Below are 20060 nucleotides of genomic sequence, written 5' to 3'. Positions count from 1 at the left end.
CCTCTCCAGTAATTCGTTGCATTCATTTAGACTGTAAGTTCCAAAAGGTAAACCCCTTTTCTTACCATGCATCTGTGCAGCTCAGTATTGTATGGGCTCCATCCCACTGGCAGTCACCAGCCTTGGGTGCAACACAACTGAAGGGCAGAGACTCCAGCTTGGACTAACTAATAGAAGCATAAGAAAGACATTTTCTTTACATTCACACTTTTGACAGAAAAAAAAAAAAAACATAGTTCCTGGAATCACTTCCATGAAATTTCTTGCATGTAACACTACTCACCTTTATGGTTACACAATTCTATCTAAAAAAAACCCCAACATGCCTAAATAGCAAAACAAGTCAAACAAACAACCCAGACCATTTACAGCTTCTATGTCAACAAGTAGGTCCTAGTATTTCTCACTTTCTTTGAAAAAGCTTAAAATTCACCCAAAGATATGAAAGAAAGATGCATCTATCAATGTCTTTTCAGACTGGCAGCCAGATGAGAAGAGATACAATATATATTGCTTAAATAAACACTTATTTTGAAAGCTTTCTGTTGGTAAATTGAAACATTTGGGTAAGGACTGTCATATCTGCCCTAAATCCATTTCTATGATAAGCAATGCTAGTCTTTCTGATTTGAATTCAGTTAATGATAATCCACAAGGTTTTTAATCTAAGTGCCTCATTCATCATTTCTAGGCTACCTGAAGGTGCAGTCAAAAGCAGGGAAGAGATGCCATTATAGCAGATGTGTTCTATATTGTCCTTTTAATATACCCTCAGATCATTAACTCTGATTGGTGTCCTAATGTGGGTCAGATTCAAACCCATTAACATTGCAATCCTTTCCCTAACGTGCACCAGGCCCACCATTCCTGTTATGCTACTTTTTATAAAGTAAAGATTTATATCTTGGCAAGTACTGTTTGTTTTTAAATCCCTTCTTTTGCTATGCTTTTTTATTAAGCACATAGAAGGATCTGCCAAGGTTTGGCACAGTTAAATGGAGAGTATCCTCCCGTGGCGACCACAAGAAACAACAAGCATTTATTGCACCCAGTTTTAACAGGCGATTTTTTCTTGGACTTTCCAGGAAAACCTTAGGAGATAAACTGCACTGAGAAGTCATCAGCTTGCTACTTACTGGATGGATTACCCCGATCTGCCTGCAAAAGTCCCACAACTTCTGAGTCTGGAAAGCCCCCCTCACATATATTTAAACTATCCAGACTGTCAATCTTGCTATTATTCTTCTATGAATAGTTAGTTATACAAACTATGTTATGCTATTTCTGCTATTATTCTTCTAACAGCATTTTCCAAATCATCCCAGTATAGTCCTGCATCTTCACCCAGTTAAACATGATTCAGTTTGTGAGTATTTCAGTTGAGTTCCTTTGTGATGGGCATTAAAGTCAAGAAGAATACAAATAGTTAAAGCCCAGGCACAACAGAATCTCACTGTTTTCTACTCACTGACTTGGACAAACTTGCTGTTTTGCCTCAGCTTTTCCTTTTGTCATTGCGCTTCTGGTTTTTATTTCTATGTATTTATCACCTTTAGTGCACGCATTTTCTCACTCCTTGCCTAACTCATTTTCAGGGAAACACCTCAGCAGTATATCTGGAGAGCTCATATTTGTACTAGCAACAAACACACCGCAGAAGTCTGAACGAGTGTAATCCAGAAGTGATAAGGTCCCAACCACACATACCTAGTGGCCAAATCTCAGCTCATTCCAAAATGCCAATTTTTTTCAAATTAAGTTTTTAATAAACAGTTGGTCATTTAGAGATAGCACAGACCCTATTGCACTCAAGCAAAGAGCTTGGACACCTACGGCACTCAGCTTATGCCCAGGTAATTACGGGTTCCAGAAAATTTGCAAGGCTATAAGCAGATGGTCGTGTCTCAGTCTCACTGTGGCCACTCCAACTGTAATCATGTAAAGCTTTATTACACAATTAAAAACACATACATGAGGTCTTTCACTCGACAGGTCTATATTTAAGCAAGGACAAAGCAAGGTCAATAAGGACAAAGATTTTGGGAAGAGATAACAGGGTAGGTTGAATATCTATTGGGAAATAAAGGGTGACAAAAGCCTTCTGGATTTCTGGGACTGAAAGGACACCCACAAGTCATATTCCCTGCCACCTGCCCGTGACAGCACACAGAGGAAATGAGGTCAGCACTCAGCATACTTTGACAACACCGGCTTTTAATGCCTCAAAGGAGCAGGTTGTTCTTTGGCTTCCCTTTTACAGTAATTGTTGTGCCAAAGACTGACTTCATAATTATCCTGCATTCATGGGTTTTTTTCTCCTCTCTGACTACACACAGAAAACTGGCTGTTGATTAGAACTTTATTCAAGCATCCCCTGGTATCCAGCTCATCTGAAGCATGAGAAGGTAATTTAATTTTCACTCTTCTAGTCCCACAAGCTACACTCTGGGGGACAATAGAAAAGGAAGCAGGTCTGTGGGTCTCAGCTATTCTCCTTATTAGCTTAGTGACACAAAGAAAGAGATGAACTATGAATGAATGCTGCCTTTTCTGAGCCAGTTCTCATAGGCTTATGCTTCCTTCACACCCAGGAGACTGCCACTCCAGCTGGATAGGAGCTTCTCACATTGACTGGGTCACCTTGTAATGCAAAAGTAGCAGTAGCACAGCAGCACAGCTAGTCTCTAAAACATCCCAGTCTTTCTTTATCCAGTGCTTGGTTGAAGTGAAACACCCCATTTTCACCAGAAGAAAAATAGCTCATTTGGAGGTGAGATGGAGGGAAATACCACCCAAACCAGACCCTATGAAATGCTTTATCAAACTCATTTTGCAGTGAGAGGATTTGACACAAAATGTCCCAGATTCAGAGGGAAAACAGACAGCAGATATCTCAGTTCACTCCATACAGGAGGTAACGGTGAAAGAGGGGAATGTGCCCCAGCAATGAGGCTACAAAACGTCTGCTTTCATTTGTTTGACAGTGAGTGAAGAACATTTTATCTGGGAAGTCATTCAGCAAACCCACTCTGTGTGGACATACAAAAGAGAACTGGCTTTGCTGCCTATGGAATAAAAAAGGTGTTTGCTAAAAGAGAAACTCATGTAGGGCTCTGAGTTGTGTAAGTCTTTCCCTTTGTGTTCAACAATCCCAGTGTCCATGTTTCCTGCTAAATCCTACTATATTCCAGTTCTGAGCTTAAAACTATCTTTGCCACTCTCAAAAAGTTTGAAGGCTGTTTGTTTCAAACCACTGAGTCAAGCCTCTGAGACAAAGTTGGTTGGTTCTTTTCTTAAAGTGTTCTTATAATTTGCAAAAACTCATAAGTGTATGTATCAGGTCACTGCTTGATTGATGCAAGTTGTGTTATGTTGCTCGGTAAAATTTCTGCAATATCTTCAGAAGGTACATTATTGTCTGTGACTACAGAAACCAAACTCTATTTTGGTGCCTTCTGGTTTCAAGTCCTAATTGAGAAGACCATGCAGGTAAATATTAATCAGCAGAAAGCAACTGCTATTGAAGTTGAAGAGCTCTTGACTTAAGATGTAGATAACAACTGAGGTGACAAATCTGATGTTTACTGAAAATTAGAATTGTGCAGTTTGTAAAAGTGTCAGAGACAACTTTGTAATGACACTGGCTTGAAATGGAGTTTATATTTGTTTCAACTTTCAGAAGTCAACTGAGGAATGTCAGACAGCACACAAAGGAGAAGTATGAATAAAAAGAATAAACCAAGACCTTCTAAAAGTACCTGCAGGAGGACCTCATATAACTGCATTATGATTTTTAAGCTAGACCTTCAACTGAAAGTTGCCCATCTAATGGGCACATATGAAATCAATATTATTAGGTTTGGTTCACCTTACCTCAAAATTTGTCCCTGCTTTGCAAAATAAACCATGACAAATTCACTGATCTGCATAGTAATTGAATAATTAGCTAATTAGCATGAAAGCAGATATCCAGTGATGTATGCCTGTATATTCATTAGCAGCAAGCATTTCCTGATACAAGCAACAGAAAGAAATCCCAACCTGATAAATAAAATTCAAGCAAATTTCCTTTCCCTTTCAAGAAACTGAACGAGAACAGTTTTCTGAAAAAAAATCAGCAGTGACTAACCTGAAATAAAATGCCAGTTCAAAAAGACTAGCTTGAACATGTGATTATGAGGAAGTTAATTTCCTGAAATTTATAGGGTCTTGTAAAACCTATAGATGCACATCATGACTTAGATTAACTTTATTTTAAAGGGATATTGTGCAGAACGAAGGAGCTGCAGTTCTTTAATATCTTTTGGGCTTGCTGCTTAGTATTAAACAGGTTTTATGGGCAGAAAAAATAGTCCACTAATTTAATGTCTAGTCACTCACCTTGTCTTTGGTGACCGTTTAATATAAAGTGAACTAATAATATTAGTAAAAACATCAAATGACAAAGAAGTGGTCCCACACATGTTTTAATTTCCCTTTCTAGCTGCAAATTATGGCAGCTAACAACTGGCTGGCTTCCCATAAGTCGACATCTTCCATTACTCATATATGCTCCCCCAGAAAACATACTGCCTTAATTTATACTTAAACTTTGATCAACTCCCCACAAGGTTAGACATTGCTTGTAAAATATGCAAAGCACAACTTCCAAACAAGACAGTCCCACCTTGCCCAACAACTCATTCCCTTTTCTGCAGTGACCACTGTTGCAAAATTCTGTGAAGTGCAACACAGTTCTTCACAAATGAACGTTTAACATGTTTTATTCAGCTTCTCTTCGCTGCTGAATCTCCCCCTGTATCCAGCCCTGACGTACTCACCGAGCACGGGATGCAAACCTTAGACAGGGAACACCTGTAAAACCTTAATGACATAGCTAAGAATACTGAGATTTGGCAGCTTTTTTGGATTATGTATCACTTCTACTTATTCTTCTAACTGGCATTTTTTCTGTACAGGCATGACAGGCCATAAAAGGAGCTCGGTTTCCAAGTGCCTGCAATGACAGTTTGAATGCCAGTACTCGGCAATCCTTCAGACTAGGTGTGAAATTCTGATAAAATCAGCTGGCATTTGTGCTGCTGATTTCAACGGGATCAAGGTTTTATACTACCTCTGTTGGCTAACATGATTTAAGATGTGGGAAGGATCATTACAACAGTGAGCTATCAAGTTACCTTGATGTATGGTCACCACAGAAATTTCTCCACTGCAGCTAGGTGGATTAAGATTCTCTTTTCCCCTGGGGCAATTTGGGAGCCCTTAGTGCTGAGGAGACCACTCCTTCACTTTCCTAACTTCAGGAATTTAGGTAGTATTACCCTTTATATATGAAATCCTGGAAGATAATTCTCCAAGGTTTAAAAAAATCCTCTAAGAGGGAAATGAGTAAAGATCCATCATAGCAGAAAGCCTTGTCAGATTAATGAGATACCTCTGTCTGTAATACAGTCGGGGATTTCAGCTGGATCACACTAATTGCCATTAAATGAAATCATCAGCCTGCCCTCTCCTCCAGACTGTATGGGAAGCCTGACAATGAATATATTCCCATTGAAGAGCAAATGACAATAAAAGGACAGAATTTAACAGAGTAATTTCCATTGCAAAAACTATTTCTTAGCCTGTGAAATTCCCAATTCTGTACTAACCAGAGATGATTCTCAAACACAGTGTGCTCATTTATATTGGGTGTTCCAAGAGTTTTCACTGTATACAGACACGTTCTGAAGAGATTTATGCTATCTGAACATGACAGCAACACAGAGTGACAACAGCACAGGCTGCAGTCCTTTTAAGAATTCCTGGAAATGCTTTATCCCATTTTCCCCTAATTCTGGCTATTAACCTGATGTGTAACAAGCTTTGGTATAGAGGCACAAAGGACTAGGTCCCCTGTTAGTGCAGAACAGCAGGTCTTTACTAAAGACACCAGAGTGGCATCTATAGTTTGGCAAGGGCCAACAAACAGGCCGAGGGCACAGCACCAAGTGAGAGGGGCTGAGCAGCACTGCTCTGTCCTCTGCCTGCCAGGGGAAAGCAGCAGCACGTGCCTGCCTTTAGCCACAGCCTCAGGAGCTGCCAGGCACAGACAGGCAGAAAGCAGGACCCGACAATCCGTTAAGACTTTTCCATCCAAGCGTATCCATTAGAGTTGCATCTGATGTTTACAGGCCCCTCAGTGAGCTTCCAGGAACAAAGAAAATTCACAAAATTTTCCAGGATTATATGGGTTAAGACCCATATTATTTTAGGATTATTTGTAATTTTATACTTGTCTACACATACCAAATACTGGGTAGAATTTTATAAAGAGAAGATTCAACATTTGGACAGGATATGCAATATTTGACATCACAGTAAACTGCACATTTGAGATGCAAGTTTTGCAATAACACGGCTCCCCTCTGCAGTCCACACAGTTTGTAACATCCTCATTCAGTACTGGGTATGGCATTCATCCTAACTGAACTACAGTGAAATTATCAGTCATGACAAAGGAGGATGGTATTGCAGCCAGACAGCAAACTTGGGTCCAGATCGAGCCCAAGTCAAATGAGGACCAAATAAAGAGATTCAGTCTTAAAAACTTTCTTTACAGGCTTCAAATCAGATGCAACTTGTCTCAGCTTTGCCACTGACTGACTGTGGCATGTGAAAGCTGACAGGAAGTCACATCAATGGAGACTTTCAGAAGAACTTGATTATCTAAAAGGAACCTGAAGCAGAGACTTCAGTGCTCCATTTATGCATTTATGGATTTAATTCCCAAAATCACATATAAAGTCAAAAAAAATATAGTAGCAAAATATTCTGTATCCCAAATGCCAAATTATGCTTCTGTATCTCTTTAGAATCACTCAGAGTTGATCAGATCCCACAGGACAGCTGTATCTCTGTGCAAGTTCTTAGAGACTCAGTGAACCTCTAACACAAATTAGAGCAGCAGACTTGGCACAAATGTTGCAGCAGCCAATATTTATTTACTTTAGTAAAATACAAGCAAAGGAAAAGATGTCTCAAATCTTTTTATCCGAACAAAATATAGGTTAGAGTAGTCACAGACACCTCCTGTGTTTCCAAAGAGCCAGATAACGATAAATAAAAGGTTAACATGAATTGAAGACAACTGTGTTAGAAACTGTTCCACCTGGATTAAAATAGAGATTCTCTGGTCAAAGTGTACACCTGATTCTCCATCCCCACTGGACACTAAAACTTTCTCACTTGAGCAGTCTCCAGAGACAGGGAATGGATTGAGCCCTGGAGCAGTTGAACTGATTAATGGAGACATCAACAGTTTATGTATTCTTTGATTACTTGTGCACATTTTTAATGGCATCTTCAGATTCAAACAAGCTGCATGGCAAACCAGCCTGAAAAAAACCCCAAGTCACTTGGATGAACACAGATCAGGAATGCAGCCCAAGTTCTTCCCAGCACTGCTCTGGGACCACCACCAGCTCCAAGCAGAACCACAGCACGTTGTCAACAGTCATTCCCTAATGCTCAGAGGGCTTTCATCAAAGCAAGTTTGTGTTTGTTGCACTCACCCTCAGGGAAATATTGCAGTCCAGACACACAAGTGCTTGCGAGAATTCAAGGTGTGCCTTGCACAGCCAAGAGCAGTTTCAGGGTCAGTTTTAACTTGGGGGAGCTGCTCATGGGCTGCTTAGGAGGTGCACGATGTCAGAGTGGAGCACTGCAGCTCCTGCCACTCTGTCCTACTCCCTCCATGCCAGTATGACAGAGGGTAGCAGGGGTGTCTCGTGTATCCACCCATTCGTACCTCCCACGAACAAGAAAGAATCAATCTCCTCAAACAGGAGATGCTTTGCTTGTGCAGCCATCTAAAGATACTCTGGACTTACAATACTGAGAATATATATATTCTCCTGGAAGGAATATATAATATATACTCTTCAAAGCTTATGAATACTATGGAACCTGCTTCATCCATTCTGGGTTTTTCAAAGCACTTACTTGCTCCAGACAAGTATTTCATTAGCTGCAGCTGCAGGCTGAGCAGTGGGCCAGCTTACATGGAGCAGTTCAGCTAACAGGTAGGCTACCTTCACCAACAGGTGATTTTATGATCATTTGTATAGTAGTCCTTTCATTCCATAAAAAGCATACCTAGAGAAAACAGAGCATTGCAGTAATATTAAATCACTGGCCTTTGGTATGGTAAAAGCTTTAATGGCAGGAGGTGCTGAAAGATTTGAAGAAATAACAAGGGTTTTTGTTTGCACAGTTTACTGTTCCATATTTCAGTCTGACAGTCTGGAGAGATAAGAAAACAGAAAAGAAGGTAAAAGTGAACAGAAGCCTCAGAGAAAATCTAATTTCCATCTTTCTTTCAATGAGACTAACACCCAGCAAGAAGGAAAGTTAAATGCCCTTTCCTAAAGAAGAATATGCAACTTGCTGCAGGCAAATAGGCAACATCAATGAGAATGGGATCCTTTACAAGATCAGGGATTCATTGGCTTTAAGGCTTTCTGTGCCCTGTTAGTCTTCTGTGTCAGTCTGCTATGGACACAAAACTCATTCTGAGCCCTTATGACACAGTTGTTTGTTTTTTATATCCTCTTTTCTGCCCATTGTTCCCCAACAGTCTCAGCCTCAGCAGCTGCATAAGTGGTGTTACAGACCTTCCATCTCCTTTGAAACACAAGAGCTGTAAGATTTCACATACTTTGTAGCTGGTGACATTCAGTAGAGCAGGTCATATGTAAACACAAAGAAACATTCCAAATACATTTAGAAACCACACTGTTAATGGAAAACAAATGTAAACATCTTTAAGGGCAATTTGTTATTCATCATGCTGAGGGCCATCCGAACAGTCAGAATATTCAAATCCCAAATCATAAGCTCTTATTTTGATCCAACTATTTGGACTGTGAAACTCCTGACTCTAAATGAACAAACCTATGCTATCATGCTTCTAAAAAATTTAAAAATTAAGTGGATCAAATGTTTTTAACCAAAAGAAAAAATAAAACTGCTTCTGATATTCAGTAGCTCATCGGAAAGGGCCAAGTGTTCCATGCAAATAAAAAAAATTATATAGAAACCTTCAGCCAGACCCTAAGCTATTAAAATTTAAAGATAACAAAGCAGGGCAGGTTTTTACCTTCCTTATTGAGGTTCAATTTTGTTAAAACCTTTGTGTTGTCCTGGTTACTGCAGCTTTGGGCTTCAATCTGGTTTCTCACAGCTGTCCCCATTAAAATACATAAAATATATAAAAAACCACCCCTGCCTACTTTGATTTATAGCTTGTTCTGAGCTCAGTGAACTAAACATGTCACCTCTTGTATCAGCTGACAAATTCTAGAGGTCTTATTTTATATTGTTTTAAGCCCAAGGTATAAGCTTGGGTTTGCTTCAATAGCTGGATTCTCAACCAGAAAAATCCATGTACCTCCTCTGCAGTCAGAATAGCTCAGCCTGTTCATCTTTGCCATCCAAAGCCCCTCACTGCACACACATGAAACAGCAACAGTTCTCTCCCCATGTACTACCCCACCACTGCACTTGACACGAACCTAATAAGGGTAAGAGTGACTTCAAGGCATTAGCAGTGTCTTTGCCAAGGGAAAGCCACACTCCCAAGGCCCCATCACAGCTGAATCACTACAAACAGGGCACACAGCAGGTACCTCTGCCCCTGCTCCCGAGTCCAGCACCAGCAACGCCCCAGCTGGGGAATCGCAAGCTGAACATGTTCTGTATCCCATTCACAGTTCCATTCACAGAATCACAGAATCATTTAGGTTGGAAAAGACCCCCAAGTTCATCCAGTCCAACCTTTGACCAATTGCCACATTGTCAGCTAGACCAGAGGACTGAGTGCCTTGTCCAGCTGTTTCTTGAACACCTCCAGGGATGGTGGCTCCATCACGTCCCTGGGCAGCCCCTTTCAGGGTTCTGACAACACTTTTGTGAAGAAATTCCTATCCCATAGTGTAGTAACCTCATAGTAAACATTCTGCTACACGATTCTCTTCAGGATTCTCTAGGAAGAAGAGAAGGCTGATTTGTCTGCCAGATGCTGTCGAAGTGCTGTCTCAGCAAGCCCCAGTGGGATGGACTGGAGACCAGCACACACCACAGGCAGAGATGTCTCAGACTGGTGGGATACCTGCCTTGTCCCTCCTGCTGTGCTTCTGAGCTCATCCAACACAAACACCAAGCTAGGCCTGTATCCAAAGCACTTGTATCAAGAGTAGGTTTGTCTTCAACACACACTGCAGGCCAGGGCAGCTGGGGACACCAACAGTGAGGAGTCAGGGACGTCCCCTTCCAGCCCCTCCACAGCCACGTGCACACTGAGGAAAGGGACATGCAGGAGGTGCAACTGGCTGCTACTCTGGGTAAGGGTAGCCTGGAGACACATACAGGAAGTTCTGGATTGGATGTGCAGCAGAAAAGAGGATTTGATCAGTCTGAACTGAGTCCATGGTACTGGCATTTCCATGTGCCGTATATCCAAAACCAGCTGTAAAATATGTCAGTGACATTTGCAGTGTTCCGAAATTTAAGTCACCAATTATTCCCCCAGCCCCTTGTTTATCGCCTCAATAACCCATGAAGGAAAGGTGAAAGGCCAACCAGTGAAAACACTGAATATTAAAAAGGTTAAAGTCTATAAGTGCATTAAAAGTTTACAGTTTTGCTACTGACTACTGGGGATATAAATGCTGTTGTCTTGTTCTCATGACAACGATGAAAAAGTGGGACAAAAAACCCTGTTCTTGTGGTAAATCTTGTGGAAATCATCGGTTACAAATTTAACTCTTTCTGTTTGCAATTTGCAGGGTTTCACTTCTAGAGATAGACCAAATGCACAGTCAGAGCAAGAGGATTAAATAGCCTCTAGTGACAATTCAGATGACTGATCTCCATATTGATTGCACTTCTCATAGATGTTATTTTAATTTTGAATATGTTATTGGATATCTGAATGCCAGATTATCTATCCACTGTGGTTAAATAGATAGAGTGAATAATGCATTCCTATTTGCCTTTCTTTGATCATTTTATTTGTGTTTCAAAGCTGGCACAGAACAGCTGCTTAAGGTACAGAGCTCAAAAGACATTCTAAATCTAAATGGCTGACACTTGATGAGGCATAAAGCCTGCAGGACATGCTTCCTGTAAGGACATGCAATGCTCAGGACTGCAGGTTTATTATTATTATTATTATTAATCACTCACCTAAGAAAGTATATTGAAATTAATTATCTCAACTATTCCTTTAAAAAACAACCTTAGAGATCTTATCTGCTGAGGACAGAAAAATCAGTTAACCAATGTAAGAGTCCTCTGGAACCTTAAAGTGAATGAAACAAACATCATTAAGTTTTGCAAGAAGTCTGATTAGACTCATTAGTACTTTTCTTGTCAGAGAAATCACAAACAAAATAAGTCCTAATAGGAGCATAAGATTGTTCCTTATGGTTTTACCATCTCCATTTAATTGCACATTTAAGATGGAATATTTAAGAACTATTTCATTCATATTCCAAGTAGTAACATGATGTGCTCCTACTAACTTAGCTGAAAATGGTAAAAACCTGTAATCTCAGACTTTGGTAATGTACTTGAATGGCACTTAGCAGTCTGACTACTCTAACCCTACACAAAACCAGTGTTAAACAGCTTATGGGTAATGAAAGGAATTAAAGAATTAATTTTCAGTGAGAAATCATATTGGAATGTGAGAGTTGCAATGACCAAATGATGCTAATCAAAGCATTGTATTCCATCTCACACCACAGAAAGAAAGGTCAGCAGGTGAGAGATGAATGAAAAGATGTGAATAAAATCCTGGGTGATTTTTCAGAGCACTTTGATTATTTATCATGATACGTCCAATTAAAGATATTAATTTAAACCATCAAATATTTTAGCCTTAAACTGCATTATAGCCCTACTTTGCATTTAACAATAGAGGACACAGAAGAAAATCCATGCACTAGAGAGCTGTAAGTTGATTCTAAAAGTAACACAGTCCTAGGAGTGAATAGCAGTTGAATGTTATTGCCCCTAAGTGCTGCTGGAGGACTAGTAGGATCACAAGAATACATAACAGCAGCAGAGAGGAACTGGCAGATAATTTTAGGCTCCTATACAGCAGTGCTGAAACAGCTATCAAAATATTGTGTCCACTCCCCATGCCCACATTTTCAAAATAATTTTTTTAAATACATGAAAAGATTTTAGGGAAGAAAACTGTATTCAAAGGCTGGGTTAAACTCTTTGGAGAGAAAAGTAATTTTAAAAAATAGGAGATAGATTAGTTTAGGAGAAAAAAAAAATCTGCTGCTGAAGAACTCTTTAATTTGGTCGAAGAAACTGCAGGAGAAAGTTATGCCTGACAAATGCAAACTGTTCTTCAACAGTGAGGGCAATTAACTAGTAAAAAAACCAACAAACTAACAAAAAGATGGAAACCCTCACTTGATCCATGTCTTCTCATCAAGAGTCTGGAAGTGGGGCAGAGGAGAGACAGATCATACAGTCTCATCACGACTAGAAAATGTATTATACAAAAAAGTCTCTTTTGTTGCTCAACTCCATAGAAGAGAACATTCATTTAGTAAAGACAGGGGTTATATAAAAGATCTTATAACGTTATGAACCATAGTATTTTGAGGAGCAAGTGTGGATTCCACACAACTTCATCATGCTTTCAGAGCATGATGAGCAAAAGTAAGTGTATTCATTTTCCTGTCAAACTGGTTCTGACTAAATTAACACAGTTAATGCAAGGGACAGTTTTCTTTCCTCTGAAAACAACCTCCACATCCTGAAATTGCTCAAGCAGAGAAAAACAAAGGATTTGGAAGTACAGCTAATATAACTCATACCCCCAAAATAAGCCAGCCTGTCTCAGCTTCCTGAGGAGCACTGTCCTGCCCGTCCAGGTGGAGTGTCAGCTCACCTCTGAGGCATCAGTCAAGGATGCAGGTGGAGAGGATTAAGCTTTTACCTCCTCTTTTCCCCAGAGAAGTGCTCCCTGTGGAGCAGTGTGCTGCTAAGTCAGGAGCTGGGACAGACAACCACACTTCAGCTTCTTACCCCTCCACTGAAAATCAGCTACGCAGGGTCTGCTGCTCCGGGTGTCATCTCACAGCTGGCACACGAAAAGTCACTGCCTTGGAAAGACAAAGAGGAAGTCGAGTTGTGTAGAAGGTTCAAGTTAATTCAGTCAAACATTAGACAAATGCCTAAAAAGCTGGAATGTGTAACCCAAATAAGGGGCTGGTGATGCTGAGGGAAGGGGCTGCCTGGTCCTGAGGGAAGACGAGGCCTCAGCTGCCTCCCGGCACTGCCCCCGAGGGAGAGACTCCCCCTCAGCACGGACCTGGACTGTGAGCAGCCTGAAAGATAAACCAGCACTGCACACCACAGCTTTCAAACACTGCCATACAATTTTTCATGAGCTCACCATCAGCCCCTTACAGGCTCTGTCAGCTGCACAGTGTCACTGTCCCTCCACAGAACGGTGGCTGCCACACAGAGCCACCACACTCCAGGAGATTCCAAGTGTTCAGGTCCTACCAAGGGAGCCTTTCATGAGCTACTGAAAGACTGATTTTCACCAGATTTGACTGAAGCTACGCCTCCAAACAGGCCTATTTTATCTTTATAACATACAGGACCACACTTTACTGCTTATTGCAGTATTCTATTCAGCACCAAAGTTCCCAATAAATTAGACCCTTGCAAAGCAAACTTAAATTCTCAAAGACCTTGAAAAACTTTACATAGGCTCCAAAATCAGTTAAATGTGACTATGTTGAATGCTGCAGTATCTTTAAATATTGATTGTACCATTAGTTATGCCAAGCTAAGTTAAGTGCTTAACTGTAATTTAAGGCTAAGCACACTCTCTTATTAAAGCATATCAACAGAAGGATGAGAATTTAGGAATGCTCCAAAAAGCTCTATTCACAAATCCATCAGAGGTCAATAGCTGTCTCTCATGCTCTCCTTTAAAACAAAAAGTAACACATCATGTAAGACACCCACTCATCACTGGTTGTCACTGACAGAAGGTCTCAGAGCAGTCCAAACCAGCTGATTGACTGTGAGCTCTGTGTGACACGGGGAGGTTCCCAGGGCAGCAGCAGGCCTGCTCTGCCCAGAAACACGTACCTGCATAAAAGGCACTAAAGGCACATGGCTGAACTAGAAGAGAAAAGCACAGGGAATGATGCAGCTTTACAGTGTCTAAGAAGAAAGGTTTCAAGGGTAAAATCACAAGATCACAGGTTTTCTGCAGTTGTGCCACCAGTGCTGCACCTGCTGCTAAACAAGTGCTTGTTTTTGTACCCAGTGCTTTGGGGTGTGGGAGCAGTGATAGACGAGCACTTGCCATCAGCGTGTTAAGCTGTTCACTATGGGAAGCTGTCCTGTTCCATGCTGCACTGCATCATTTTAATCAGTGTCCCGCTGCTTTGTCAAGCACATTAAAGCACTAGCTATAAGCTTTCCTATTTACTCTTCAACCCAAGTTATACTGCACACATAACACAGGGGATGGAGATCCAGATATAACACATGGCTTGTGTGATGGGTGGGAAGATAATGTGGAGTGTATAGTTCATCTCTGAAGTAGGAAATAATTCACAAGTGAGGAAAAGATATCAAGTTTTTCCTTACCAATCAAGAAATACACAAGTTAATGAAGGTCAGCTCTTGGTATATTTAAGCAAATTTTTTTTATCCTTTAATTTCCTGGTAATCCTGATTTAGGAATGCAAAGGCTCCACCTTAGAGGGCTAGTAAGGACTGTTTGAAAACAGTGATTATTGCTAAGCACACGCAAACAATTTTAGCTTGCATATCAAGAATACCTCCTGCTCATTTTGGAATTATGGCTCTATAAATCAGTCAAGAGGCCATCTGAGATTAATAACCATGCGCTGGGGAAGAATCTTCCAAAGCCTAAGATGTAAGCAGTGCTTCTATAAATCTTGCCCTTTCTTGGCCAGACTTTATGATATTGTCCCTGATCTCCAGTGGCTGGTTCAAATCAAACTAAAAGCAGCTTCTGGCTTTTCTCAGTCAACAGTACAGCCTTGAGACTACAGGCTCTTAGAATGTGAGACTGAAAGTTTCCCTTTCCCAAATCCTTCAGCAGTGAAATCAAAAAGTTTTTGCAAGCCTGAAACACAGTGTGGTATTTGCTATTCTGACAAATGGTTTCTCTCAGTGATGGTCTGAAAGACCACTATTACAAAACACTTCAGAAGTGTTATCACTGTCAGACTAGAGGAAAAAGGTGACCTGGAAGGGAATCCCTAAGAGATATTTTACACAGTGCTGTCACTATTAATCTGCAGTTAAATTTCTGAACATAAAATACTTGGAACCTGGCTTCTTTACCATTGTCTCATTAAAAAGTCAAGAATCTAAACCATGTGGCTTCTTTATAGGCTTGCATCCTTCACAGCACAGTCACACGATCCACAGCCAACCCTACAAGAAAATGAGCCCCTGTAGTCATTCCAGATGACATTCTGGACAGCAGCCACCTGGACCATCTCCCACAGACAGCAGTGGCTGCTGCTCCTTTACAAGTTCACCTTTAAACCAGCAAGCCAAAGAACTGCTCAGGACTGCCCAGCTGGGAACTCAGTGTGGACCAGAACCAGCCTTGGGAGCTGCTTCTCCATCTCTACACAGCACAGGACACCCATGTTGCCAATAAGTAGAGAGCAGACTCCAGGCTCATGTGGTGCTTCTTGGCAAAACAGGCCAGTTCATGCAAAGCCACGGGCTGCTGTGGTTCAGCTGCCGCAGCTGCCAGTGCCAGAGCATTGAATTAGCTGTAAAAAACAGCAGCTTGAAGTGTCGAGGCACTAACAGACCAGATATCTTGCTCTGTTTCCAGAATGGAATAAGCTACCTAACACAGTCACTCTTAGGCCAGGTAGTGTACAGAGTTAGCATGGAATAAGTTCACATGCTGGCTCACAAACTGGGTGCTTGTAAACAGCCATGAGACATGATCAGGCTTTGTATCTACCAACTACCTCGTACAGAAAGTCAAAGGCAGAACTGATCATCAAATCCAGTGGATAAAATAGGGCTTTATTTATCCTGACCCATAGCTGTGCTTAGCATCTTGTAACACCACTGCTGTGGGTTACAACCCCTTCTGTGTTGGCCACTTTTCTCATCACGTGTTTTTACAGCTTCTGTGATACCATGCATAGAGGAAAAGATTAAATACTGAAAACTGAGCTCTTCACATAGATGATATTAGAAAAACTCACCTGTGCTGCCCCATTCAATACACAGATCTATTGGAACAGTGAGGTATATCTGTGTATATCCCCAAAATATCTTCCTCCTGTGTGCAGCATACGTGAAAATTTTAGAAGAAAAAAATATTAAAATAGCAATGAAGCACCCAGTGCTGTGCATACAGTTTTGTTTCAGCCAGGGACACCCTCAGCCTATCTCCAGCAGCCCATACATGCAAACCTTAGGTGCAAAAGCAAGTTCCATCACTATCACTGAAATCAGGCAGCTGCAGCCACTAGAACTCCACTGCACAAGTACCCAGGGCAAATTTGGCGGAAACGTGACTCCACAGGAAATGAAAACTTAAAATAAAAGATACAGCAGATTACACCATTAATTGAAAAATATTTTGGTAATAGTAGTCTAGTTGGTAAAGCTCTGGATGAGGCATCAGTCTGGGTTTAATTTCCAGTTCTAAAGCTAGTTTGCCTGTGTCCCTTAAAAAAAGGCACCTTAATGTGAAGCTACTTAAGTTTCACACACATCTCCTGCTGAGCATGCAGGAACCTATAAATGAATTAATCTGACCTGATAGATCTGTAGCAAAGATTTACACGATAACCCATCACACCAAGCTTGAGAACCACCATACAGGTCATCTAAAGGATCATCAGTTCTTAGAAGCTTTTTTCTGCACAGCATTCAAAAGTTTGGACCCCACAGGGATAAATCTGATCCCCAGTGTGTTACAGACTTTTTACCTCTCAGACTGTTTGCTCACATGGAGCCCAAGGACAGTCTTCCAGAGCACACACTCTTCCTGCAAGCAGCAGCCAGAGGAAAGCTCTTCAGGCTCTTTTCCTACTCATTCCTCTTACTTGCCTTGTCCATTCATGTTGGAGGCTTTTAAGGAAAGGACTGTGCTCTAAGATTTTATACTCCCTAACTGCAGCCTTAGGTAAACACGCTCTTTAAATATAACTTATGAATATACTCTATTAACCTTTCACTTTATACCTTGATTTAACAGCAAAGTGTAACATTTCTCTGTGTTTATTTTGCTAACTTCAATTCTGGTTCACAAAGCAAACTTTCAACTTACTATTTCCTATTTGTAAAACGCAGTTAAAGACAGATCTATTTTAGTGATGGGTAAATTGATGAATGATACAAACTGGAAAAGCTGCTCCCCAGCAGGCCCAGTGAAAAATTCATCTCTCAGTGAACTTAAAATCAAACTAATTAACGTATACTTGTGAAAAGTACACAGTTACCGCACTTGGAAACCTTTTTTTTGACAGCTCCTAGGAAGTTGATGTGTACATGCCAGGAGATTTTATATGAATGTCATTAACTGAAATACTGCCCACACGTGTGCCACACTCTGGCACTGTGGATTGTCCCCTTGCTCTTTTGCAGTAATAGAAGAGTGGAGGTTGAAAAGACAACTAGCAAAAAAAGAAATTCCATATGTGTTGTACACCTGACATGTTGGAAGTTCTTATTTGTAATGCTCTGGACTGCAAACTGGAGTTACAAGGCAAAAGCACATGTTATGGTGACCTGTACCATGTATTTTGCAAAAGATACATGGAATTAGTGTTGACTTCCCACTAATGGATTGCTCCATGAAAAGCAGTGATTTGGAAAGAAAGCTTATTTCTAAGTACAATATTCTGTAACAGAAGGGTTTCAGTTTAATTTTGGGAAGTCGTGTATATGGCTTGGGTATGAGCTTTCTCCATTAGTATAACAAATCAATTTCTTACATATTAAATTCACTACTTTGTTGAAAAGTTGCTAAATGCAACTGAAGGTAATGAATTCTCATAGTCATTGCTACCGTTATAATCATCTAGATATAAAAGAGATTTAAAGTAAGTTTAATTAAAAGGCAAATGTCAAGGCTTTGATTAATGCCTCTAACATGACTGAACTCAGAGTAAGGCAACTCACGACTGAGAGAACAAAACACCAACCACTGCAGTCACATGCTGGTATTTGTAACTCTACAGGCCCTGGTTCTTGCAAATCTGAAAAGCTGAAAATGAACAAAACCCAGTTAGTGTGATTTTCCATGACTTACAGCATGGAGGAGAAGCAAACGGTGCTGCACAGAGGAGGTGCAGCCTCTCCACATTGCAGGGCCAGGGCTGCCAGGCACCATTTCCCTGTTCAAACACAGGCAGGGGGAAGAACAGGCCCCACTTCTGCGCTTTGTTTCACATCCAGCTGTGCCTCCAGGGAAGTGTAGTTCGAGTAAGTTTTCTCAGTTTTAAAAATGCCATCAGCTGCTCCCACACAGGCACCAGCAAGCCCATAGCAGATGGCTGTGTCAGGAAAAGAGACAGGGGCAAACAAATATGGAGGCTCTTAATGCCTAAAGCTTTATCAGTGAGGATTCATCATAGAAAAGAATTTTCAACAACATTGAAAGCCACTGTAGCTTTGGGAAAAGGTCATGGAGACTACACCAAGCAATGACTTCAACAGAACCGGTGCTTTTACATATCTGGCTTTGACTTTGAAAAGGGTATTTTCCCCAGTGACAATGATCAATGGAGTTTCAGGTTTGATATTTCTTTTCCAGTAAGTGTTTGGGTCTTGCAACAAACATAAGGGACTTGCAAAAGAGATGGATTTTTTAAAATTATTTTTTCGAAATTCTTCTTTACCTGGAAGCAATAAATGCCCAGCTGGCTTCTGAAGACTCTGGACTGTACCTCTAAATCCTCAGCAAATAAAATCCGTGCCAGGTTCTCCATGTTGACTGTGCAAATCCCACTGTTACTAGCACAGGGCTTGCTTGTGCAGAGTAAGAGCACAGAACAAAATCAGAAGCCTTCGCATAGCCTGGAAGGTGAGATTAAGAATCTGAAATATATTATTCTACTGGAAAGAAGGGAGAAGCAAGATTATCGTATGAAAACACTAAATTGTAATGACATATTTATTTAATTATTTGTGCACAATCATTAAGAAAAGAAAGGAAGTGAAATAATAGTGTATATACCCAGAGTCCAAAGTCCCCCTATCCCCCAGGGCATCCCAGCAAGGCTACCACAGATAACGAGGCATATTCTGATCAATAAGATGCTTTCAGCCTGCTCATTTATGCATTAATGAAATGTGTGCAGCAGTTCACTCAGCTGATAAAGGTTCCCACAGGGGACTATGTCCAAGGGAAAACAAATTACCAAAATGAACGAAAGTGATTAGAAGAAGAAAAGAGATGATGAAGTGCAGCTTGGGGAGAAGTCAGAGCCAACTGTTCCCTTCGTCACCGTGTGCCACCCTTCCTCTCCGTCAGCTCACAAGGGGGAGCAAGGAAATATCCCAACACATAGACTTCTGTCTGTACACAGAAAACCAGCCTGGATTTCACCCAGTCTAACCCCTTTATTTAACAGTGTCCTGCACATGGATGCTCCTCTTTAATCCCAACTGAAAAGCAGTTACTGAAACAATGGCAAAAGCCTGGCTCTGGCTTTAGAAATCCCACATCCATCCAGAGCCCCCTGGCACTAAGGCCACTTGGGAAGAAGTCAGGCTAGGTCTGCTGGCTCATATCATTATCCACGACCTCTGCTAACAGCATCAGGTCAAACCCCTGAACCCAGAGGGTTGCTGTGCAGAGCCCCATGCTCAGCCCAACAACAAGCACACGGTTCCCAGAGCTCAACAAGTGCAGTCCCCACGTGCAGAGCTGCACGGCCTCAGTTTGTGTTCTGTTCTCCCCTCCTCAAAAAAAAACCCAACAAAGCATCTTACTTGCCTCCTCCAGCTTCTGG

The 20060-nt window shown here is 41.1% G+C and overlaps 1 long non-coding RNA gene across 1 annotated transcript in view; it reads right to left on the bottom strand.

Moving 5' to 3' along the window:
* Window positions 1–13571, bottom strand: part of LOC135419942 (uncharacterized) — a 38898-nt gene extending 25327 nt beyond the window's left edge. Inside the window, exons 1-2 of the long non-coding RNA XR_010433220.1 lie at window positions 13093–13571; window positions 66–167 (exon numbers count right to left, since the gene is read on the bottom strand). This is a non-coding gene — a long non-coding RNA (uncharacterized LOC135419942). The remainder of the gene's footprint in view (window positions 1–65; window positions 168–13092) is intronic.
* Window positions 13572–20060: the final 6489 nt, after the last annotated feature.

Source organism: Pseudopipra pipra, chromosome 10 (genome assembly GCF_036250125.1).
Source record: "Pseudopipra pipra isolate bDixPip1 chromosome 10, bDixPip1.hap1, whole genome shotgun sequence".
Lineage (NCBI taxonomy): Eukaryota > Metazoa > Chordata > Aves > Passeriformes > Pipridae > Pseudopipra > Pseudopipra pipra.
This window is presented reverse-complemented; position numbering and strand designations above follow the sequence as displayed.